This window comes from Manis pentadactyla, chromosome 14, assembly GCF_030020395.1.
Source record: "Manis pentadactyla isolate mManPen7 chromosome 14, mManPen7.hap1, whole genome shotgun sequence".
Classification (NCBI taxonomy): Eukaryota; Metazoa; Chordata; class Mammalia; order Pholidota; family Manidae; genus Manis; species Manis pentadactyla.
In genome coordinates, this window is record NC_080032.1 from 56,449,660 (window position 1) to 56,475,921 (window position 26,262).

General features: G+C 45.2%; 1 protein-coding gene across 27 annotated transcripts in view; it reads left to right on the forward strand.

Annotated features, from left to right (window-relative positions):
- MICAL3 (microtubule associated monooxygenase, calponin and LIM domain containing 3) overlaps positions 1 to 26,262 on the forward strand; it is a 210,285-nt gene that overhangs the window by 28,732 nt on the left and 155,291 nt on the right. The window contains exon 2 of one of the 27 annotated variants that reach the window (XM_036932452.2): positions 12,517 to 12,609. The exons of the other annotated variants lie outside the window; for them this stretch is intronic. The gene's annotated coding sequence lies outside the window, so the exon portion shown is untranslated. The remainder of the gene's footprint in view (positions 1 to 12,516; positions 12,610 to 26,262) is intronic. 27 annotated transcript variants of the gene reach the window in all.

Consider the following 26,262-nt stretch of genomic DNA (forward strand, 5'->3'; position numbering starts at 1 on the left):
GACCGATAATTGTACCTACCTCACAATGAGAATAAAATGAGAGAAGATGGCTGGCTGGCTGGATAGATAGATAGATAAATGGCTAGCTAGCTTTTGATGCCTGGCGTGCATGGTAATGTGATTAATAACTTATAGCTGATATTATTTAGTAGTATCATCATCATGGTACTTGGTATGGAGTAGATGCTCTTAGGGCAGGATACCAAAGAATAAAGCCTCCCAAATACGTGGTAAGAAACTCCCTTTAATCATTGTGTGGAAATGATGTGCCTTTAGGTGCTTCTCTTAAGCCCTGAAATTATAACCATCTTGTACCAGTTTCAGGATCTTTTGGAGATTCCAGGTATTACTGAAATCCTTTAAAAAGTCACTCATTGTTTTCTGACATAGAAGGACTCTTGCAACCACTTATTTTAGGCACAGAAATATTTCCCTTTTTAAAATAAAAGGCTGGGAGGAGGGAAAGGACTTGCAGAGTGCCTAGATTTCCTTTGGCCACAGTTTTCTTTCCGTCAGAAGACTTCCTTCTGCAGTGAGCAGGGACAGCCTGCACTGAGGCCCCCACCGTGAGCTCTGCACCTGCTGTGTCCCGTTAGCTGCAGCTCTGTGTAGGAAGGCTCCCCTTGCCTCCTCCCCGGACCTAGAGCAGCCACAGTTCCCTTAGCAGGGCACTTAAGGTCAGTCAGCAGCTAAGGCCAGTGTCTTCTGGCTGCTTCTCCTAAAAATCCCCAGCCCCTGTTCCTGAACCAGCAGTTGAATTTAGTCTTGAATTTATCTCTGTGGAACAATTCTTTCCATTTTTTAATTCTTTTTTAACAAAATTCAAGCCACTGGACCTTGTCCTTTGTAGATGAAGTGAGAGTTGCATTCTTAGGACTGGTTCATACCAGAAACCAGCTGCTCTTAAATTGTGGCAGATCTTTAAAGGGACAGTTTATTTGTGGGTCAGATTCCTACCCATAGGCCTTGTTGTCTGTGGGACTACAGGGTAGACTGTAATGGTGTTGAGGTGGGTGGCAGCTGGCAGAGGTGCATGAGCTTGGTCTGGAGACTATTCTCACATAGGGTCAAAGTCTCATGGCACTGATCCGTCTGACTCCTTCCCCCAGTTATGGTTGGTAGTATGTGTGGATGTGTGCTGTGCACAGAGATGGGGAACAAAACCCAAATGCACACATTAACCATATGGGCAGGTGGCCAAATGGAAGTAAAGACTCACCACTTGGTTTTTAACATTAGCAGTGGTGTCTTGGGGGAACCATGTCCTTGGGTGGCAGTTACTTTGTAAATGGCCACAACACTGGGCTCTGAATATTTGTCCTCAGCCATCAAGATACAGATGTAGTCAGAGGGCTGTGACGGAGGATAGCTTGTTGGGAGGAGGGCTGGGTGCTCAGGAACAGAGTGCAGAATGATAGCAGCAAGTTGGCCTTCCTCCAGTTTGGCCTTTCTTGGATTTCCCGCTGGAGCTGAGGAGGACAGGCTGGTTTTGGGGGTAATGACCTGCTACTCTCTGCATTCTTGTTAGAACACAAAATTCCACAAGTCCAGTAGTAATAGCATTTTGAGCAATTTCCATTAATAATGTCTTGTAGATTGGGGCAAGGAAGCAAGCCGCTTTCCACCTGCCTTTCAGGAAGACTTAGAGGAGACCTGTCTGTTCCTGCCTTGGTTGTCACTGCCATTGCACTTAAATACCAGATTTTGCCCCATGTTGTGAGTGCAGTCAGTGTGTGGACCCTGTCTTTAAACTATGTCCTTAGGACCTTAGACATATTTGACCCTCAACTGGTTGCTCAGTGGATGAAGAGGCTGCTTATCTGAAGCCAGGAGCACTTCACCTTGGAAGGCTGATATCCAGTCTGTGGCATTTTATTTGGGTGTGGGTTTGGAGGGGAGGGTGCTCCCTCTATGTAAGTGGCCGTGTCTTCAGCAAAGTTCAGCTGGCCGGGGTCGCAGCGACTGCCGAGGCCCATGGGGCTGGGATGGGATCGGATGAGTGAGAAACCTTGAGGGTATCAGAGGTCCTTTTCAAACCCCAGCGCACTGCCCTCATCCCTGGGGTCCTATGGAGAGGGAAGGTGGTGCCCAGCCATGGCAGGGCAAGGAAGGGGGAAGTGCACGCATTGCACTTTAACAACTGTCTTGCTTTACTGCTGTGGAGATAGAGGATTTTCACATCTTTTCCTCTGTATTTATGCAAAACATAGGGGGGCAAAATAATTGCCATGAGAGAATGGAGGAGGCTGTCATTTCATCTCATGCGTATGTGTTCCTAACAGTCTTCCGTTAAACATTCTTTGTCCAGGAATGTTGTAGATAAAGTTAAGCCATTGATTGGAGTGGAGAAGTATTGTCAGCCTTCCGACCCTTGAACAGGATGCAGATAATAAGTAAAGTCAACAGTTCTTTGTACACCCTCTACATCTAATCTGCTGTGTTCTTTCTTTCTTCAAAATATCTTTGGAAATTGCACATCCCAGTACGTAAAACTGCACCTGCCATAATTGGTGCTCAGTATTGTTAAGTTTCCCTTTATAAATTCCTTCTCCCATTGCTTGCCACAATTCTGGTCTGGACCCCTGCCCCTCATGCCCAGGTGATGAGCCAGGCCTCCTCTGCAGTGCCAAGCTGCAGTCCATCTTCCTTGACGCCACCCTCCTGGTTGTAGCCATTCTGCCTCGAAGGCTGGGCTGCTCCTCCCGGGGCCCAGTCAGCTCTCCCGCCTGGCTTTGAGAGCCCCGGAAGCTTCTCACTGTCCTTTCAGTGTCCTGCCTCTAGCCTTAACTGTGCCTGCCCTGTACCCACAGGACCGTCTCTTCTCTGCTTACCCAAACCCGAACCATCCTTACCCTGACAGCCTGGCTGCACAGCTTAGGGAATGCCTGCTTGCCTGCTGCGTGCCTGTGTTAGTCTTTTCCTTGATTGCACCATTAGCTCCCTGAGGGTGGGAATGTCCTCTTTCATTGGTCATCATATGTTGGTCACATTGTGAGCAGTCAACAAACACTTAAAAAATTTTAAAACATTGAAGAATAGTTGACATGCAATATTATATTGGTTTCAGGTGTACAACACTGTAATTTAACAATCATGTACATTACAAAATGCTCTCCAGGGTAAGTGTAGTTACCCTGTCACCATACCAAGATATATGACAATACTGTTGACTCTGTTCCCTGTGAGTCAGCAAACCCTTGACAGACTTAACACCTATAGCATTGGCCTAGAAAATAAACATTAAGAAGCACTTTCCTACCTTTTCCCCATTTTGAATTCATTTTTCTGTAGATCTTATTGTCTGTCTGAGGCTAATATTCAGGTCCTAGGTTGTATGGATTTGACGATGAAAATAAACCCCAAATGGTATGTTTTTAAAGATGAAGGTCATGGAAATGAGCTCTTTGGAAGGTGAGGTGATGGAAGAGGGGGGAGGCTCTGGAGGGAGGAGGTGGTGGAGGGAGACGCGGGCCGAGAGTGGGCTTGGGAGCAGACCTTCCCGCCTCTTGCTTTCCCTTCTTCCCTGCTGTTCTCCTGTCCGGACCCCAGGTCTGGGCCCCCCACCATGCTGGAGATAACTGCTGCGCCAAGCAGCACAGAGTGTGGGGAGAAAGCCTGCCGTTGGTGCCTGTGCTAAGCACGTGGGCTTTAGTTTTATCAGTCGGGAGCCCCGCCGAGCTGTTCTGACTTGTTCAGGATTGCTAAGGGGTTGCAGGAGCAGACTCCATGGGGGTGAGACCCTGTGTTCACCTGGGGACAGATCGCGGCTCTGAGAGTGTAGGAAGCAAAGGGAGGAGAGAGGCAGCATCTGGAGACGTGCCTGCGGCAGGTTTCAGGCATGGGCGAGGCCTCCGCTGGGTGAGCATCTTCCCTAGGCCATCAGTTCTGTGCAGTGCGTGTGGCCGGGGTGCGTCTCTTCTGCCCCTCCGCCCCTGGAGGCCCCTGCAGGAAGGAGGTTTGCGTGTCTGTCCTGCAGTCAGCTCTTGGCTGAGCTTTCAGGTCCTCAGGCCCAGACTCTGAATTGCCCTCTTATTCTTATACCTCACATTACCCGTCAGCACACCCTGTGAACTCCACCTCCATGTTGATCCAGAATCCAAGCACAGCCTACATTGATGTTACCACCATCACCTGTGCCTGGGTTTTGGCAGTAAGCTGCAGTCCCTGCTCCCACCCGGGGCCCCTGGTTGCTGTCGTCATTGCAGCCAGGGGCAGTGCCCCTGAGGCTCGGGTGCCGTCCCATCACTCCTCCTGTTCAGGCCTCTGTAGTGGCCCCCAGAGCACCCGGTAAAGCTGAAGCCCTCACATGGCCTACAAAGGCCAGATGATCTGACTATCCTTGTGTCACTAACCCCACATCCAGTTTTGCACACGTGTCCCCTTGCCTCAGATCTCTGTCCCCGACTTTCGTCTTTGGCTCTTTGCTTGTGGTTTCCTCATGGGCTGCCCAGACCCTCCTGGCTGCACTGCCACCCCAGTGCCCCAGCCACCCTCCTCCAGGTGCGCTGTTCCCTCCAGCGCATGCCTTGCTCCTGAAGCGTTAGGACTCGCTTGCAGGGGGCCTGTCTCCCCAACTAGAATAAAAGCTCCATCAGGACAGGAGTTTTTGTTTGTTTCGTTCACTGCTCTGTCCCCAGTGCCGGGCACACAGGGAGTGAGAACTTAGTATTTGTTGTCTTCAGTCATTTATCCCAATTCCATTATGTCCAAGAACAAGGCTCTGGGCACACACACACACACGCACATGCACACGCACACGCACACGCGCACACACACACGCACACACACACACACACAGGAATGAGACATGAATTACTGCCCGAAGTGAGCTCACTGCATCGTGAGGAGCAAGTGATGAAGTAAGGACTGTGTGGAGAGAGCAGCATGCAGGACGGGTGAGTAGATGTGTGAGTGAGGAGGGAGTGCAGGCCCAGCGGCCTCAGGCTGTGCACTCTGAACCCTGAGGGTGAGGACCACGTACCCAGCACGTCAGTTCTGCTGCTGTGCCCTGACTCTTGTCGCCTCCCGCATGCCGAGAGAACTGCCAGCTTCCTTTTGCTGACCAGTCAGTCAACAAATATTAAATGCTTTTTTGCCTATGAAGTATACTTTTAGGCCCTGCAGTCACTGCTGCGTCCTCCAGGCAGGGAGGCATCCCAAGCTTTCTGTCTTCATGCCAAGTGAATCCCGCCCGTTCCTTTCATCTTTGTAAGTGCAATTCCTGTCACCTAATAAGGTCTGTCTTCCATCCAGTTAATCTTTTTTTTTTCTCCTGTACCCTTTCCAATATTTTCCCCCTTTATATTTGTTTTTCTATCTTAGAAGGATTCCATCCCTACCAGGGGCAATTTATTTTCTTAACGTACCTAATACTTTACTAGCAAAAACAGTCCTGCCCCTCCTCCCTTCTCCATACGGTCATTGTGAACCACCCCACATGCCAGCGGCATTTAGCACCACACCTTGGTGTGGACCAGGCCCCAGGCCAGGGCCATGCATCCACGCCTCCTGGAAGGTAGCTCTGGCTCTGCCCGTGGACAGTTGAACTTGACCTGTTGGGGGTCATCGTTGGCGGGTAAGGCAGAGAAGCTCAGCTGTCGTAGCGTCAGCAGCAGAGCAGGAGGACGAGGACCAGCCGGCAGAGGAGACCCCCCGTGGAAGGGTGACGGAGCTGCACTGTAGCTCTGCTCTCTTTCCTCGCTTCTGTGACTGCCTGCGGCTGTGTTACCGTCATCATGCCAGGGGGTGGTTGTTCAGCTTAGTCTCTGTTAGACATCTGCATTTTGGGGAGCATAACACACCTAACAGCACGGCTTGAGGACCTAAGTCGAGGAAGGATGGGTCTCCCCTGGGGAGCAGTGGCCTGAAGGCGAGGGGCTCGCCCAGGCTCTGTGCCAGTAGGGCTTTTCTGCAGGAGGGAGCAGGGGAAGCTCGCTGGCCTGAAAGTGTTAGAAGCTGATTGTAATGGGTTTGCATTCTTTTAATGTGTGAGGAAAACTTAAAGTTTTATATCATCCCAGGGCTCGCTCAGGAGATCAGATCATGCCACCTTACTGGACCAGTTTATCCTGAGATTTCGCTTATGGGTAATGTGGAATATTTCATTTCTTGGGGATTAATGTTCCTTCCTCTTAATTCCCCAAGAAAAGCTCTACTCTGTTATCAGTAGCAGTTTTTACCCCTTCAGGAACTGCAGCTCAAGCTGTTCTCTGTAAGAAGGCACCCCCTGGTAAGCCGCCATGGTGGAGTCTGTCCTGTCCCCATGTGCGAACGCCAGCCGTTTCATCTCCTTCAGAGCTCTCCTCAATAAAAAGGCTGCTGTTAAGGCTAGTGTGTCAGCTAGGATCAATTTCAGTTAGAAATTAAAAAACATAGCTTAAACATGAAAGAAGATTTTCTTCTTTTTGTAAAAGAAGCCTAAAAGAAAAAATAAATAATAAAATAAAAGAAGTGTAGAGGCAGAAAGCCCAGAGCCAGTGTGGCCGGTTCCATGACCATCAGGAATTTGGCTCCTTCTCTCTAGAAAGATAGAAACTGTGGACTGGACCTGACTCCACTGCCCCGGCCCATGATTTCCTTCCTTGAAGTTACCTCATGGTCAAATGTGGCTCACTGGAGCTCCAGCCATCATATTTCTGTTACCAGGGAAAACACAAAAGGGAGGAAATGGAGAGAGAGAAAAAAAAGTTGCTCCCCATGTGAGACAACTCCGTTAAAGCATTTCTGGAAGGCTCGTTCTTCCACCTCATTCACTAGCACTTACTGCTTCCCATGAGTCCACTTCATCCTTCCCTGTCCCCATGGACATCGAGATACATGGGCACATACGTACTTACTGATCCTTCTTCTGGATACTGAATGGTTGTCCTTGCATCTCTCCTTTGAGCTAAACAATAGTGTAATTGCAGGAGTCAGTTGATGCCCAGTGGGTGAGAGAGTGCATGTATTTCTGTGGGTGACGTCTTAGTCAACAGCAGTGGCAGTGCAGGCCTGGGCATACCTGGCAGGTTGCTGTTCTTAAGAGTCCTTCCCCTCTCTGAATCCCATTTTGTTTAGAAGCCAAGATGTTGATGTGTCACCCGCTTGACTCCATTGCTTAGCTCACTGTTGCAGGGTCTCAGAGCAGTGGGCGCTGGGCCAGCACACAGCACCTCTGACCATGGTGGGTGCAGCCTCAAGCATGAGCAGCTAACGTGCTCATGGTGCCTGTGCAACTTTGTTCTGCAGCCACATCTTCTAAGAGATCAGGAATTATAGAGGACATAGTCAAGAGCCCCTCATCCTGCTTATTTTCTACCCTTTTGCACATACAGAGTTACAAGTACCACTCAATGATCCAGTATCTTGGTTTACTAATAAAAATCTGAAATCCCTAAATTCTCTGGACCAAAGCCCTTAGAAACTTGGATCCTATACTCAGCTCAGTGAGTTAGAGATCTCTCGGGTCTTTTCTAGTTTGAATCCCCAGCAGTCAGCTTGGGGCTTTGCAGGCATGAGATCTATTTCCACCGCCCGCCTCTGGCTGGAGCTTGTCCGGAAATCGTCACTGACACATTGAGATGCATAGAAATGGAGCTATCAAATGAAGTGCAGTGTTCATCTTAGAAAATGTGGCTCCCAGCAGTAGTTTCACAAAGTGTTTATTTGCAAGAATTGAATTAGTATATTATGGGATGGTGGTGATGGGAGTGTGTGAGTATAGGAGACTGTCTTGGCTCAGATTTTAACTGGTTCTCATCCGGGAGCCTTTTTAGATGCCTTTTGGTTCCCCTGCTGTCTGCAGCTTCTCCCAGTGCCAGTCTGTCCCGGATGAGTGTGTCCCTGCTAATTCCTCAGTGTTCTGATCCTCACATCCTCTTCTGAACAGGACAGAAGGAATGTTCCCTGTAAGGGAGTGAGGGGTGGGGGTGGGAATGGATCTCACAGAAACAGAGATGGGGGTGCAGGGCAGACACACCTGTGGCCTAGGTCAGGGTCGGGATGAAACAGGGCTGCAACCACACTCCCGGTCTGATCCTTTGATTCTTTATGGTGCCTGCCTTTCTTTTCTGCCCCAAAACAGGGAGATGTTGAGCAGTAGGACAGGGGAGAGAAAATTATAGCTAATAGCCACCGCTTATCAAGAGCTACTGTGTATTAGGCATTCTTGTAGCTAAATGCATTGATATTTAATGCTTAACAAGAATCCTTTGATATGGAATATTGAGTTTCAGAGAGGTTGAGTGATTTGATCAGTTACACAGCTAATAAGTAACAGAAGCAGGACTTGGATCTAATTCTGTTTGACTTAAAGCCTGTGCCGTTAACCATATCAGATATTTGCTTTTCCTTTTATTTCATTCATTTGACAAGTGTTTTGAGTGCCCACTGTATTCCGAGCAGGGTTCTAGATGCTGGAGGTAACAGCAGTGAGCACAAAGCATCCTTACCCTTTTGGAGCTCCTGTTGCAGCCCAGGTCTTTTCTCAGCTTCCTCCACAAGGAGCTTCCTATGTTACATCTTTCAGCACCGTATTTTCTGTTAACATCACACCTCTTCCCCCAGAATGATCCTTAAATGACTTCCTTTTCCTCAAACACTAGAACAGGGACTTCCTGTTTTCTGGATATTGGGATATTGATCCCTACTGCCCCCACCCCGCCAGCGTCAGGAGAATGATAACCTGTCATCGGGCAGCTAAGATACAGACAGCACTTTTAGGAGTCTGGGGGCTTGGGGGCTTGCCCTTTCCTGGGTCCTGCCCTTTTTTCCCAGGGAAGGGTATTCCTGGCTCACATGGAGTTGCTTTGCCCCCCACCCCCAACCCCCAGAAGCTGTTCTGAGGTGGGTGAGAATGAAGGCCAAGAACAGTTGAGTCTCCCGTGAGCTGTCAGGGCTGCCGGCAGAGAGGGTCTCAGTGCAGTTTGTTTTAACTGGTCGTTCCTTTTCTTTCCCTGTTGGAGTCTCGTTCAGGCCTTACGGAGATAGGAGAAGGTTAACAGAGTGTTCCGTCTGCCTTCAGGTAAGACTCAGGTGCCTGGAGGTAGCCGCTTCCTTGGGGTTCCGCGGGAAGGGAGCGGAGGAGGTGGCAGGGGGGTGCCCCCTGTGGAGAGCCGCCCCCAGACTGCAGACTGGGCCTGCGGGAGAGTGCGCGCCTCGGGTTCCTGAGGGCTGCTGGAGGGGGACTTCGAACCTGCGCTGCTGTCAGTTTCCTGATGTCTCCGGCCTTTGCTGAGTGTCTGCCGTGTGTCAGGTGTCATCCGCCGCGGCAGCTATTTTCTTTTGCCAGAACAGGAAACTGAGGAGCTTACGGAACTCCCCCAGACTCCCCCAGTCGCATGGCTGGCGAGGGGCAGGGCTGCGGCTGAACGGAGGTCCCCTGGGCCCCGAGCCCCGCTCCCTACCTTCCGAGCACGTCACTAAAGCTCGGCTGTTTTTGCAGTGTGGCCGGCTGGTTGTTGAGCCTGTTCTTTCTGTTATGATTGATTTTTCCCTCTTTCTGCTCCCATTCCTCCCTCTCTCCCCCAAAATGTACCCAGGTTGGCTTAGTTCTGCTTCTTAAACTCCAGAGTTGTAGCAGATTTAAAAGGCTGGGAGAGTGAAATGTGGTGGGAGGTTTGCCGACGAGGCATGCTGGTCACTTACTCCGGAGGTTTATAATCTTCATGCTGGGACTTCATTGGTGGTGCCTCAAGGAAATGAGGACACAGAGTTGTTGAAAGGGCCTAGAGAGTTGAATGCAGTATTGGGGTGGCTGGGGTACCCCTCTTACATCAGAGCTGCTTTTACTTGTTCCACATGTTGGAGGCTGGCTGCTCACAGAAGGTTTGATCACTTAGTCCAGTTCTGTCGCTTTCAGGAGAAGAATCTGAGGCCTTGCCCGAACATGTGTCGTGGCCTCGGCCCGATGGGTCAAGGCGCCGGTGCGCGTGGGCGGGGTTCCTGCCCCCACCCTCAGGCGTCTCCACCGGGCTGTGCGCGTGTCCCGTGATGTGCATGGAGGTTTGGAGGGGTGAGACTGCTGCAGGACACCTTGAGGAAAGGTTACAATGTTGATTCTCTACAGGGGGATGAGCAGACCACTCTTGTTATCCCATATCAGAAAAATGTTTGGCTTCATGGCAGCCTTTAGCAGTCATTCCATTCCTCAAAAGTCATGCATTTGGTGTTTGACCTTGAACAAGCCCATGTTTTTTGTGTGTGTGCTTGGAGTCTTTCCTTTCGTGAAAAGGATAATAAGTACTCGGTATATGCAGTGGAGCACCAACACACAAGAAAGAGCGTCATAAAGGACCTGTCTTACTTCTCAGACTCTCTAGGAACAAGGAGTCGAGTTTTCACAGTACTTTAGAGCTTATGAGGCATTTCACACTGACAAATTTGACCCACAATAGTAAGGTAGCTAGAGCTTGGGTGTTTGTAAAATGTATTTAGAGAAGTCCTGTAGCTTACTGAAGGATGGAGTCCCTGCCTAATTGTGAGCACAGTGCTCCCAGCCACAGCACGCTGCCTCCTCGCATACACAGTGGGCACGTCGCGGGCTCATCAAGATGGCCTTTCCTTGTGTCTGGACATTCATTTCCGTTTGCTGAGGAACTTGTTGGGAAAGGGCAGTGACACTGTGTCCAAGACAGTGGAGGAAGAGGCCCCGCCAGGAAGTGGGGCCACATCACCAGAGGGCACAGTTGGAGAGACCACTGCTCTGGCCCTTTTCCTGGGAGACCTGTGTTAGGAGGCCAGCGAGTGTGGAGCTGACAGTGGAATTTCCTTTCCTGTTCATTATGGGGTGGTAAGTAATTAAAAATGTCTCACGACTGTAAAGCTCCGAGCATCGCCAAGTGGCTGAGTAGCAGGGGCTGCCTTCTGCAAGGTGTTTACCACGGGTGGTATCCTTTGTCAGATCAACACTGAAGTTACTCCCTACCTCGGACTTACTCTCAGGCCAGTCAAGAAATTAAGTGGTGATAGAATTTAGGAGTATTTTTCTTTTTTTTCCATAGACAGCTATACTCTGAATGACACGTGTGTGTGTGTGTGTGTGTGCGCGCGCGCGCGCGCGCGCATGCGCGCACTTCTCTTTCCCCTGAATTTTTTTCTCCTTCATCTAAAGAATTATTTTCTTTCTTCCCATCACTCTACCCCACTTTTTTGTGATTTTCCTCAGTCCTCTAAAAGCTCTCTTTCTGGCTCACTTCTTCACTTTTTCTAGAGCCTCCCAGCCTAGGCAGACTTAGTTCAACTTCTTGTGGGTCTGCAGCACAGGCATTGCCCAGGACCTTGTTAGAAATGCAGCATCTCAGGCCGCACCCAGACCTGCTGAATCTCTACCTCACTGTAACAGGACCCGTCCCAGGGGATGTGTGTGCACAGAGGAGCGTTTGTACATAGGTCTCATGCTGTATTTGTCACCCTTTATTATTAGTTAACCATTCCACTATTCCTTCCTCTCCTTTACAAATTTATCTTTTTTTATTATATTTCTTTGTGGTACCTTATGCAACCTTGGCACAAAACAGGCACTAGTCAATATCTGTACATTGACTGACTTCTCAATTTTAAAACTTATTTAACAATTTGTCAGAGCATGTAGGGGACTGTATGAGAGATGTTACATGTGCGCTTATAAAAATTTACTGTTGAAAGGGCAAAAAAAGTAAGAGAGGACACAATAAATTTGAATCCACAAAGTGAGGCAATGGCATGGCATTGCTCCATTATTACTGTGTGCAACCTGGGGGAGTTGATTATCCTCTCTGACCTTAATTTAATTGTCTGATAACAGTTACCCCAATTAGGGGCACATTGTACCAATGATGTTATTCTGAAGATAAAATGAAATAATGTAGGTAAAGCATTTAACAGAGTGGCACAGAAGTGCTTGGTAAAAATGGTAGCTAGGTGGTACAAAATAAATGCATTCATGGACTCAACAGTAGCTGGATTTTTAAAGTTACTTTAATTGGATTCTTGTTAATCTTTCCAGTATCCTGTTTTATAAGAGGGATTAAAAAGAGACAACTTTCTAAGAGTTATGTTCCATCTTACCCCCTTATATTGTTCCATGATAATTCAGGATGAGCCATTATCTCTTAAGGAAAAATGTCCCTGTCCTATGTGTCACCAAGAACACAGTCTCAGGGAGGAATGCCTGGTATCAGATGCTTTTGGCTGATGTGTAAGGATGTGGGAGGAGCAGCCATTGGCCAAGGGAAAAAGCGGCTGCCTGCTGGACCCTGCGTTAGAATCCGTGCCACCCGCCTCCCCCAGTAGTCATGCTTCCACTAACAAACACACCAAATGGACTACTGATCGGTGGCATAGGACCCAAATAACTGTCCTGGGAGCTCTCAGAGATAGTTACAAAGTCAACAAGATTGTGGCGACACAGTGGAAATGTCCTCCCCCAAGCTCTCCCAGGACAGGGATGGGAGTGGTACTTAGCCAATGGCAAAATGATGTGTTCTTCAGTGGTGGGTGGTGGGAGCATCTGGTGGGTTAGCTCACCTGTTAAGCTATTGTGCGTTTTCTTTTCGGGAGTGGAAGCTTGAGAACTTGGAGATGTCCTGGACCCACACTGACAAATCGTCTTCTACTTTTTGCTGTGAACACATCTGTCTGTCAGGAGGCATGGTATGTATGGATGAACTCACAAATATACTTCAAGCTCTTTGAAGATGAAAATCATTAAATGACCATCATTTCCTTTCCTTTTGATTTAAAATAGAGAATTTGCTTTATTTTATGCATTGGATCTCTTTCACCTGCTACATCTGAACCTTGTTACAAGTCATGTTAAAAGTTTTTTAACTCTTGAGGGGATTGAGAATTTTTCCTATACTTAAGATCTTACAATGACAAGTCAATGAAAATTCACTTCCCAGTTCACATTGGCGATTCTGTAATGGCTGTGTGTCATTAACACTATGAGGCTTAGTGAAAGGAGGCCCCTAGCTTGGAGGTCGGTATTTCCTGAAAGACTCCCCTCAGAGTCACCTGCTTTGTAGACGGAGAAGGCTGGGGGGCTTGGCCTCTTGGGGTTTGAGTGGCTGTCTTGGCTGGTCCAGCCTTGCCTACAGGGACACGGGCTGCAGGATTAATGTGTGCAGTGACGTGGGCCAGCCTGAGAGAACAAAGAGGACATCATGTGCCAACCCAGCCATGTGTCACAACAGCTTTGCTTTGATCTTAGATGGACAACAAACAATTTATATACAGTATTTTGGGTTATATACAAATCTTCTGGAGTCATACTCCTACTTTCTTTGTGATTTAAAAATTTTCTTTCCTCCCACTTTTACTCCAAGCTCTTCAGCCCATATTCTTTGAAGTCTTAAAGTGTGGAGAGGTAACATCAGATCTCTCAACCCTACCTTCCTGCTGGTGTCAGGATCCTGTGCTCCAATCAGAGCGGTTTGCTGGAGAGCAGAGGGAGGGACCTTCCCTAGGGAAGAGGGCAGGAAAGTCCAGAGGCTACAAATAGGCAACTTGTAGAAAACCTGCTTACTGCTCTCTCAGGTCAGATGTAGTCCTGTGATGACTCTGCTTAGTGTCTGGAACAAAGGAGAGAAAATAAATCAACCCCCATTAAAGAAAGACAAACATCATCAATACAGACTTTTTATTATGTGTTCCAGATAAGGAGACCTTTCCCAAATAGCCTGGTAGTTTTGGATGTGTGTCCCCTGATAACAGTGGGGGGTTGTGTGTTTACAAATGTGTGGGTCCAAGATGGCTTAGTGCATCAGGTGCCGAGATGTCCTGGTACTGTGGGTGGGTAATCTCACAGTGGCTTTTCTGGAGAGATCTTTCACCATATAAGGCAAGATATGTCCCATTTACAAGGCACCAATCCTTACAGTAAAGGGAAGAGACGCCCTGGGTCATGTTTGTACAGTAAACACATAGCCCACATCACTGTTTCACACCAGCGGCGTATCAGTCGCAGAGCAAGGGTCAAAGAGCAAGCTGTGCCAGCAGTTCTGATGACACACCAGTGGCCTCATTCCCCTTCCTCTGCTCCTTTAGAAAGTGCCCCCCACCCCCAAAAAAACAAAACATGGCAAAGGAAGCCTTTCTTGGCCTCCCAGATGTTAAGGCAGGTGCAGAAGAAAGAAGCAGGCAGGGGACTCCAAGGGAAAGAGCAGCAAGGACTTGAGGCACTGCCTGCTGTAAGTCGCTGACACCTGCTTGCCACACCCTCTTCCTGGGAGGCAGCACCCTGTTTTTGCCAGGCAGGAGCTTTTGCCCTGGCGCTCAGATTAGATTCTGAGCAACTTAATAAGGTGATTGCTCGTGTATCCCTCTGGGCTACTTTCTGCTGTTTCCTGTAGCCCGGGAAAGCAGCTGTGCTCATTGGTAGCAGGCCCAGCCCTGGTCCTGCCCTGCCATAGCCTCTCTGCCTCTGGACTGAAGCAGTGAAGTGCTCCTGTTGTGCTCAGACTTTAGGATCCCTTTCATTCCTTTTTTATCTTGGTCGGCTAGCTAAATGTGGCCTCTTCTTTGTCTGTCACCCCTCTTTCTCCGATCTCTGGGCAGAAGAGAAACTTTGTGGTCTTTGATATGGTGGGCTGGAACAGGAGGGAATTCTTGGGTGCTGGGGGAGCACATGGATTGGGGCACCCCAGTGCTGCTGGCAGGCTGTGTGGGGGGACCACTGCTCCCACAGAGCTCCTTTCTCCCTGGGTGTTGGGGTCCACCTTCCCCTCGATGTCTGAGTCTCTAGTGGAAGAAAGCAGTTCCCCATTTGAATCTTTTGCTGTTGTATTTGCAGACTTGGGATATATGTGATTGAAGATCTTGTTTGGAGGGTGGATCTCAAGGCTTTTCCCTGTGGCAGGTGACTGTCTGCTTGCACGATGCAGTGTTGGGGGTGCTCAGGGCTCCTGGAAGATGTTGGCACTACAGGTCGCAGTGCAAACTAGCCAAGGACCCTGCCCTCATACTGGGCCCTGTGAAGCCCAGCGTGAGCCCAGAGCCTGGGTGTCCTCTGAGTGCAGGTGTCCGTAGATGTTAGTGGGTAAGGCAAGGGAGCACAGGCCATTGAGTGGTTTGAAGATTGAGACTGTCAGCCAGCACCCTTCTCACTGTGCTGCAGGCCGAGCTGAACCAGGGGAGGAAGCCCTTCCAGCCCTGTGCAGGAGACATAGCTCTTGGGCGAAGGTAAAGACTAGAATGGCTGTGTCAGAAGGAGCTGAATCTTCTGTGCAGGTCATGCAGTTGACAGCAGTCAGTCCAAAATAGCAGGTTAAGTCTAGTCTAAAATTAATAGTAGGTCATGTGTTGAGTGGCTTAAAATTAAGTCACATACTGATTGGCTAATGAAGATTAGATTAAAACCAGATGGTTTTTTTGTGTGTGATTAAAACATTCTTTTTTTTTTTTTTTTTTGTATCACTAATCTACAATTACATGAGTGGCATTATGGTTACTAGACTCCCCCCCCATCACCAAGTCCCCACCACATACCCCCATTACAGTCACTGTCCATCAGCATAGTAAGATGCTGTAGAATCACTACTTGTCTTCTCTGTGTTGTACAGCCTGCCCCGTGCCCACCCTCTTACATTATGTCTGCTAACAGTAATGCCCCCTTTCCCCTTATCCCTCCCTTCCCACCCATCCTCCCCAGTCCCTTTCCCTTTGGTAACTGTTAGTCCATTCTTGGGTTCTGTGACTCTGCTGCTGTTTTGTTCCTTCAGTTTTTTTCTTCGTTCTTACACTCCACAGATGAGTGAAATCATTTGATGCTTGTCTTTCTCTGCCTGGCTTATTTCACTGAGCATAATACCCTCTACCTCCATCCATGTTGTTGCAAATGGTAGGATTTGTCTTCTTCTTATGGCTGAAAAATATTCCATTGTGTATATGTACCACCTCTTCTTTATCCATTCATCTACTGATGGACACTTAGGTTGCTTCCATTTCTTGGCTGTTGTAAATAGTGCTGCGATAAACATAGGGGTGCATATGTCTTCTTCAAACTGGGCTGCTGCATTCTTAGGGTAAATTCCTAGAAGTGGAATTCCTGGGTCAGATGGTATTTCTATTTTGAGCTTTTTATGGAACCTCCATACTGCTTTCCACAATGGTTGAACTAGTTTACATTCCCACCAGCAGCGTAGGAGGGTTCCCCTTTCTCTACAACCTTGCCACCATTTTGTTGTTGTTTGTCGTTTGGATGGTGGTGATCCTTACTGGTGTGAGGTGATATTTCATTGTGGTTTTAATTTGCATTTCTCTGATGATTAGCGATATGGAGCATCTTTTCATGTACCTGTTGGCTATTTGAATTTCTTCTTTGGAGAAGTGTCTGTTCAGATCCTGTGCCCATTTTTTAATTGGATTATTTGCTTTTTGTTTGTTGAGGTGCGTGAGCTCTTTATATATTTTGGATGTCAACCCTTTATTGGATCTGTCATTAATGAATATATTCTCCCATACTGTAGGATGCCTTTTTGTTCTATTGATGGTGTCCTTTGCTGTACAGAAGCTTTTCAGCTTGATATAGTCCCACTTGTTCATTTTTGCATTTGTTTCCCTTGTCCAGTGAGATATGCTCATGAAGAAGTCACTCATGTTTATATCCAAGAGATTTTTGCCTATGTTTTTTTCTAAGAGTTTTATGGTTTCATGACTTACAGTCAGGTCTTTGATCCATTTCAAATTTACTTTTGTGTATGGGGTTAGACAGTGATCCAGTTTCATTCTGTTACATGTAGCTGTGCAGTTTTGCCAACACCAGCTGTTGAAGAGGCTGTCATTTCCCAATTGTATGTCCATGGCTCCTTTATCATATATTAATTAACCATATATGTTTGGGTTAATATCTGGACTCTCTTTTCAGTTCCACTGGTCTGTGACTCTGTTCTTGTGCCAGTACCAAATTGTCTTGATTACTGTGGCTTTGTAGTAGAACTTGAAGTTGGGAAGCGAGATCCCCTCTGCTTTATTTTTCCTTCTCAGGATTGCTTTGGCTTTTTGGGGTCTGTTTTGGTTCCGTATGAATTCTAAAACTATTTGTTCCATTTCGTTGAAGAATGTTGTTGGTATTTTGATAGGCATTGCATTGAATCTGTAAATTGCTTTAGGCGGGATCGCCATTTTGACAATATTAATTCTTCCTAGCCAAGAGCATGGAATGAGTTTCCATTTGTTAGTGTCCTCTTTAATTTCTCTTAAGAGTGTCTTGTAGTTTTCAGGGTATAGGTCTTTTACTTCCTTGGTTAGGTTTACTCCTAGGTATTTTATTCTTTTTGGTGCAATTGTGAATGGAATTGTTTTCCTGATTTCTCTTTCTGTTAGTTCTTTATTAGTGTATAGGAAGGCAACAGATTTCTGTGTATTAATTTTGTATCCTGCAACTTTGCTGCAATATTAGTTCTAGTAGTTTTGGAGTGGAGTCTTTAGGGTTTTTTATGTACAATATCATGTCATCTGCAAATAGCGACAGTTTGACTTCTTTACCCATCTGGATGCCTTTTATTTCTTTGTTTTGTCTGATTGCCGTGGCTAGGACCTCCAGTACTATGTTGAATAACAGTGGGGAGAGTGGCCATCCCTGTCTTGTTCCCAATGTTAGATGAAAAGGTTTCAGCTTCTCGCTGTTATGTGTGATGTTGGCTGTGTGTTTGTCGTATATGGCCTTTATTATGTTGAGATACTTGCCCTGTATACCCATTTTCTTGAGAGTTTTTATCATGAATGAATGTTGAATTTGTCGAATGCTTTTCAGGTTCTATGGAGATGATCATGTGGTTTCTGTCCTTCTTTTTTTTGATGTGGTGGATGATGTTGATGGATTTTCGAATGTTGTACCATCCTTGCATCCCTGAGATGAATCCCACTTGATCATGGTGTATGATCCTCTTGATGTATTTTTGAATTCGGTTTGCTAATATTTTGTTGAGTATTTTTGCATGTATGTTCATCAGGGATATTGGTCTGTAATTTTCTCTTTTGGTGGGAGTCTTTGCCTGAATTTGGTCTTAGAGTAGTGCTGGCTTCGTAGAATGAGTTTGGAAGTATCCCTCCTCTTCTAGTTTTTGGAAAACTCTAAGGAGAATGGGTATTATGTCTTCTCTATATGTCTGATAAAATTCAGCAGTGAATCCATCTGGACTGGGAGTTCTGTTCTTGGGTATTTTTTTTTTTTTAATTATTATTTTTTTATTGAAGGGTAGTTGACGCACAGTATTACATTACATTAGTTTCAAGTGTACAACACAGTGGTAGAACATTTATATACATAATTCGAGGTTCCAGCTATCACCCTACCAAGCTGTTACATTATCTTGACTATATTCCTTATGCTATACATTACATCCCGGTTACTTATTTATTTTACCATTGGAAGTCTGTCCTTTTTTTTTTTTTTTTTTTTGTGAGGGCATTTCTCATATTTATTGATCAAATGATTGTTAACGACAATAAAATTCTGTATAGGGGAGTCAATGCTCAATGCACAATCATTAATCCACCCCAAGCCTAATTTTCGTCAGTCTCCAATCTTCTGAGGCATAACAAACAAGTTCTTACATGGAGAACAAATTCTTACATAATGAATAAGTTACATAGTGAACAGTACAAGGGCAGTCATCACAGAAACTTTCAGTTTTGCTCATGCATTATGAACTCTAAACAGTCAGTTAAATTTGAATACTCATTTGGTTTTTATACTTGATTTATGTGTGGATACTACATTTCTCACTTTATTATTATTATTTTTAATAAAATGCTGAAGTGGTAGGTAGATACAAGATAAAGGTAGAAAACATAGTTTAGTGTTGTAAGAGAGCAAATGTAGATGATCAGGTGTGTGCCTGTAGACTATGTGTTAATCCAAGCTAGACAAGGGCAATAAAACATCCACGTATGCAGAAGATTTCTCTCAGAACAGGGGGGGTGAGGTTCTAAGCCTCACCTCTGTTGATCCCCAATTTCTCACCTGATGGCCCCCCTGCGACTGTGCCTGTCTTAGGTTGTTCCTCCCTTGAGGAATCTTACCCGTCTCTGGCTAACCAGTCATCTTCCGGGGCCATACAGGGAAATGTGAAGTTGGTAAGTGAGAGAGAAGCCTTATTGTTTGAAAAGGTTAGCTTTTTACATCTTGGCATATTTATGCCCTGTGGCTTCTATGCCCAGCATTTGTCTTGAGGTATCTTTACCACTTGGAAGAATTATGATACTCGATAAATTTGATACGAGGCACGAATTCTATTTAAGGGTTGTAATTAGGAAGGAAGAAGAAAAGCTATAGAAGTAGCAGGCGGAAGAAAACATGGGAAGATTGATTATTTCTTTGGCATATCTTCTTGTAGAGTACTTCAGCATGATAGGTTTTAAGCTACTACTTAAATTGCGCACACACATTAACATAATAGGAGTATAGTTACATAACCAAAGCATATCTGTAATTACCAGCCATCTCCAGTGAAACCAAGAAAACCAGTTAGGCACCTTAGGCATTTGTGAAAACTTATCTATGACATGGTGGATATTGTCCAACTGAACTTGAACAGTCTGAGAGAAATCAGACACATTAAAACAACCCATTCCTGGGGACTGTTCACATGCCATCTGTTCTTTTAACAGTAAATAGTCTGTAGTTGTAAGACTTTGGAGCGCTACAATTTGCACTTCTCCAAATTCTTGGTTGAGTTCCAACAGTATAGATCCAGTCAAATTTGTTGTTTTACTGTATGCACAGGCCAGTTTAGATATCTCCTTCCTCATTCCCATGGCAAGTCCAGGAACGGGTGGGATGAGTGCATCTACAGCTGTAGCAGTGCGTGGATCTTTGTTGGGGTTTTTTGATGATCATCTTCTGGCATGAGTCTTCCAGAGAGTGCTGATGTTGGAAATTCTTTTTCATATCGTATCTTAGTTCATTTTTGGGGTAGCCCAATTAGGCTTTGATCCTCTGTATAAACACAAACAGACCCTTTGCCTACACTTTTATATGCCCTTTATACCCTTGTGTAGAACTCGTTGGAGGTTACCACACAGGAACTGCCCTTTTTTTATTTTTATTTTTATTTTTTTTCTTTGTTTTTGGTATCACTAATCTACACTTACATGACGAATATTATGCTTACTAGGCTCTCCCCTATACCAGGTCTCCCCTATAAACCCCTTTACAGTCATTGTCCATCAGCATAGCTAAATGTTGTAGAATCACTACTTGCCTTCTCTGTGTTGTACAGCCCTCCCTTTTCTCCTACCCCCCCTTGCATGTTAATCTTAATACCCCCCTACTTCTCCCCCCCTTATCCCTCCCTACCCACCCATCCTCCCCAGTCCCTTTCCCTTTGGTACCTGTTAGTCCATTCTTGAGATCTGTGATTCTGCTGCTGTTTTGTTCCTTCAGTTTTTCCTTTGTTCTTATATTCCACAGATAAGTGAAATCATTTGGTATTTCTCTTTCTCCGCTTGGCTTGTTTCACTGAGCATAATACCCTCCAGCTCCATCCATGTTGCTGCAAATGATTGGATTTGCCCTTTTCTTATGGCTGAGTAGTATTCCATTGTGTATATGTACCACATCTTCTTTATCCATTCATCTATTGATGGACATTTAGGTTGCTTCCAATTCTTGGCTATTGTAAATAGTGCTGCAATAAACATAGGGGTGCATCTGTCTTTCTCAAACTTGATTGCTGCGTTCTTAGGGTAAATTCCTAGGAGTGCAATTCCTGGGTCAAATGGTAAGTCTGTTTTGAGCATTTTGATGTACCTCCATACTGCTTTCCACAATGGTTGAACTAACTTACATTCCCACCAGCAGTGTAGGAGGGTTCCCCTTTCTCCACAGCCTCGCCAACATTTGTTGTTGTTTGTCTTTTGGATGGCAGCCATCCTTACTGGTGTGAGGTGATACCTCATTGTAGTTTTAATTTGCATTTCTCTGATAATTAGCGATGTGGAGCATCTTTTCATGTGTCTGTTGGCCATCTGTATTTCTTTTTTGGAGAACTGTGTGTTCAGTTCCTCTGCCCATTTTTTAATTGGGTTATTTGTTTTTTGTTTGTTGAGGCGTGTGAGCTCCTTATATATTCTGGACGTCAAGCCTTTATCGGATGTGTCATTTTCAAATATATTCTCCCATACTGTAGGGATCCTTCTTGTTCTATTGATGGTGTCTTTTGCTGTACAGAAGCTTTTCAGCTTAATATAGTCCCACTTACTCATTTTTGCTGTTGTTTTCCTTGCCCGGGGAGATATGTTCAAGAAGAGGTCACTCATGTTTATGTCTAAGAGGTTTGTGCCTATGTTTTCTTCCAAGAGTTTAATGGTTTCATGACTTACATTCAGGTCTTTGATCCATTTTGAGTTTACTTTTGTATATGGGGTTAGACAATGGTCCAGTTTCATTCTCCTACATGTAGCTGTCCAGTTTTGCCAGCACCACCTGTTGAAGAGACTGTCATTTCGCCATTGTATGTCCATGGCTCCTTTATCAAATATTAATTGACCATATATGTCTGGGTTAATGTCTGGATTCTCTAGTCTGTTCCATTGGTCTGTGGCTCTGCTCTTGTGCCAGTACCAAATTGTCTTGATTACTATGGCTTTATAGTAGAGCTTGAAGTTGGGGAGTGAGATCCCCCCTACTTTATTCTTCTTTCTCAGGATTGCTTTGGCTATTCGGGGTCTTTGGTGTTTCCATATGAATTTTTGAATTATTTGTTCCAGTTCATTGAAGAATGTTGCTGGTAGTTTCATAGGGATTGCATCAAATCTGTATATTGCTTTGGGCAGGATGGCCATTTTGACGATATTAATTCTTCCTAGCCACGAGCATGGGATGAGTTTCCATCTGTTAGTGTCCCCTTTAATTTCTCTTAAGAGTGACTTGTAGTTTTCAGAGTATAAGTCTTTCACTTCTTTGGTTAGGTTTATTCCTAGGTATTTAATTTTTTTTGATGCAATTGTGAATGGAGTTGTTTTCCTGATTTCTCTTTCTGTTGGTTCATTGTTAGTATACAGGAAAGCCACAGATTTCTGTGTGTTGATTTTGTATCCTGCAACTTTGCTGTATTCCGATATCAGTTCTAGTAGTTTTGGGGTGGAGTCTTTAGGGTTTTTTATGTACAGTATCATGTCATCTGCAAATAGTGACAGTTTAACTTCTTCTTTACCAATCTGGATTCCTTGTATTTCTTTATTTTGTCTGATTGCCGTGGCTAGGACCTCCAGTACTATGTTAAATAACAGTGGAGAGAGTGGGCATCCCTGTCTAGTTCCCGATCTCAGAGGAAATGCTTTCAGCTTCTCGCTGTTCAATATAATGTTGGCTGTGGGTTTATCATAGATGGCCTTTATTATGTTGAGGTACTTGCCCTCTATTCCCATTTTGCTGAGAGTTTTTAACATGAATGGATGTTGAACTTTGTCAAATGCTTTTTCAGCATCTATGGAGATGATCATGTGGTTTTTGTCTTTCTTTTTGTTGATGTGGTGGATGATGTTGATGGACTTTCGAATGTTGTACCATCCTTGCATCCCTGGGATGAATCCCACCTGGTCATGGTGTATGATCCTTTTGATGTATTTTTGAATTCGGTTTGCTAATATTTTGTTGAGTATTTTTGCATCTACGTTCATCAGGGATATTGGTCTGTAGTTTTCTTTTTTGGTGGGGTCTTTGCCTGGTTTTGGTATTAGGGTGATGTTAGCTTCATAGAATGAGTTTGGGAGTATCCCCTCCTCCTCTATTTTTTGGAAAACTCTAAGGAGAATGGGTATTATGTCTTCCCTGTATGTCTGATAAAATTCCGAGGTAAATCCATCTGGCCCGGGAGTTTTGTTCTTTGGTAGTTTTTTGATTACCGCTTCAATTTCGTTGCTGGTAATTGGTCTGTTTAGATTTTCTGTTTCTTCCTGGGTCAATCTTGGAAGGTTATATTTTTCTAGGAAGTTGTCCATTTCTCCTAGGTTTCCCAGCTTGTTAGCATATAGGTTTTCATAGTATTCTCCAATAATTCTTTGCATTTCTGTGGGGTCCGTCGTGATTTTTCCTTTCTCGTTTCTGATACTGTTGATTTGTGTTGACTCTCTTTTCTTCTTAATAAGTCTGGCTAGAGGCTTATCTATTTTGTTTATTTTCTCAAAGAACCAGCTCTTTGTTTTATTGATTTTTGCTATTGTTTTATTCTTCTCAATTTTATTTATTTCTTCTCTGATCTTTATTATGTCCCTCCTTCTGCTGACCTTAGGCCTCATCTGTTCTTCTTTTTCCAATTTCGATAATTGTGACATTAGACCATTCATTTGGGATTGCTCTTCCTTTCTTAAATATGCTTGGATTGCTATATACTTTCCTCTTAAGACTGCTTTTGCTGCGTCCCACAGAAGTTGGGGCTTAGTGTTGTTGTTGTCATTTGTTTCCATATATTGCTGGATCTCCATTTTGATTTGGTCATTGATCCATTGATTATTTAGGAGCGTGTTGTTAAGCCTCCATGTGTTTGTGAGCCTCTTTGCTTTCTTTGTACAGTTTATTTCTAGTTTTATGCCTTTGTGGTCTGAAAAGTTGGTTGGTAGGATTTCAATCTTTAGGAATTTTCTGAGGCTCTTTTTGTGGCCTAGTATGTGGTCTATTCTGGAGAATGTTCCATGTGCACTTGAGAAGAATGTATATCCCGCTGCTTTTCGATGTAGAGTTCTATAGATGTCTATTAGGTCCATCTGCTCTACTGTGTTGTTCAGTGCTTCCGTGTCCTTACTTATTTTCTGCCCAGTGGATCTATCCTTTGGGGTGAGTGGTGTGTTGAAGTCTCCTAGAATGAATGCATTGCAGTCTATATCCCCCTTTAGTTCTGTTAGTATTTGTTTCACATATGCTGGTGCTCCTGTGTTGGGTGCATATATATTTAGAATGGTTATATCCTCTTGTTGGACTGAGCCCTTTATCATTATGTAGTGTCCTTCTTTATCTCTTGTTACTTTCTTTGTTTTGAAGTCTATTTTGTCTGATATTAGTACTGCAACCCCTGCTTTCTTCTCACTGTTGTTTGCTTGAAATATGTTTTTCCATCCCTTGACTTTTAGTCTGTACATGTCTTTGGGTTTGAGGTGAGTTTCTTGTAAGCAGCATATAGATGGGTCTTGCTTTTTTATCCATTCTGTTACTCTGTGTCTTTTGATTGGTGCATTCAACCCATTAACATTTAGGGTGACTATTGAAAGATATGTACTTATTGCCATTGCAGGCTTTAAATTCGTGGTTACCAAAGGTTCAAGGTTAGCCTCTTTAGTATCTTACTGCCTAACTTAGCTCGCTTATTGAGCTGTTATATACACTGTCTGGAGATTCTTTTCTTCTCTCCCTTCTTGTTCCTCCTCCTCGATTCTTCATATGTTGGGTGTTTTGTGCTGTGCTCTTTCTAGGAGTGCTCCCATCTAGAGCAGTCCCTGTAAGATGTTCTGTAGTGGTGGTTTGTGGAAAGCAAATTCCCTCAGCTTTTGTTTGTCTGGGAATTGTTTAATCCCACCATCATATTTGAATGATAGTCGTGCTGGATACAGTATCCTTGGTTCAAGGCCCTTCTGTTTCATTGTATTAAATATATCATGCCATTCTCTTCTGGCATGTAAAGTTTCTGTTGAGAAATCTGACGTTAGCCTGATGGGTTTCCCTTTATAGGTGACCTTTTTCTCTCTAGCTGCCTTTAACACTCTTTCCTTGTCCTTGATCTTTGCCATTTTAATTATTATGTGTCTTGGTGTTGTCCTTCTTGGATCCTTTCTGTTGGGGGTTCTGTGTATTTCCGTGCTCTGTTCGATTACTTCCTCCCCCAGTGTGGGGAAGTTTTCAGCAATTATTTCTTCTAAGATACTTTCCATCTCTTTTCCTCTCTCTTCTTCTTCTGGGACCCCTATAATACGGATATTGTTCCTTTTGGATTGGTCACAGAGTTCTCTTAACATTGTTTCATTCCTGGAGATCCTTTTGTCTCTCTCTATGTCAGCTTCTATGCGTTCCTGTTCTCTGATTTCAATTCCATCAATGGCCTCTTGCATTCTATCCATTCTGCTTATAAACCCTTCCAGAGTTTGTTTCATTTCTGCGATCTCCTTTCTGGCATCTGTGATCTCCTTCCGGACTTCATCCCATTTCTCTTGCGTATTTCTCTGCATCTCTGTCAGCATGTTTATGATTCTTATTTTGAATTCTTTTTCAGGAAGACTGGTTAGGTCTGTCTCCTTCTCTGGTGTTGTCTCTGTGATCTTTGTCTGCCTGTAGCTTTGCCTTTTCATGATGATAGGAATAGTCTTCAGAACTGGGACGAGTGATGGCTGGAAGGACTTCCTTTCTTGTTGGTTTGTGGCCCTCCTCTCCTGGGAGAACAGCGACCTCTAGTGGCTTGTGCTGCGCAGCTGCGTGCAGACAGGGTTTCTGCTTCCTGCCCGGCTGCTATGGAGTTAATCTCCGCTGTTGCTGTGGGCGTGGCCTGGCTCGGGCAGCTACTCCAAAATGGTGGAGTCGCGTTGGAGCAGGAGCTGCTGGGAGGCTATTTATCTCTGTAAGGGGCCTCCCTGCTCCCTGCAGCCCAGGGGTTAGGGTGCCCAGAGATCCCGGATTCCCTACCTCTGGATTAAGTGACCCGCCCTGCCCCTTTAAGACTTCCAAAAAGCACCCACCCAAACAAAACAACGACCACAAAAAAAAAAAAAAATAAGAAAAAAAAATTTTTTTAATTTAAAAAAAAAAAGGGGGTGGTCGTTCGTTTTTCTTTATTCTCCGGTGCCAGCCTCAGGCCTCTGCTCACCGGTCTTTCTGCCCTGTTTCCCTAGTATTGGGGTCCCTATCCCTTTAAGACTTCCAATAAGCGCTCGTCAAAACAAAACAGCAAAACAGCAAAAAAAAAAAAAAAAAAAATGGTCGCGCGCTTTTCTTATGTCCTCTGTCGCCCAGCCTCCAGTGCCCGCTCACTGTTCTTGCTGCCCTGTTTCCCTAGTATTGGGGTCCCTATCCCTTTAAGTCTTCCAAAAAGCGCTCGCCAAAACAAAACAGCAAAAAAGCAAAAAAAAAATTGGTCGCGCGCTTTTCTTATGTCCTCTGTCGCCCAGTCTCCAGTGCCTGCTCACTGTTCTTGCTGCCCTGTTTCCCTAGTATTGGGGTCCCTATCCCTTTAAGACTTCCAAAAAGCGCTCGCCAAAACAAAATAGCAAAAAAGCAAAAAAAAAAAAAAATGGTCGCGCGCTTTTCTTATGTCCTCTGTCGCCCAGCCTCCAGTGCCTGCTCACTGTTCTTGCTGCCCTGTTTCCCGAGTATTGGGGTCC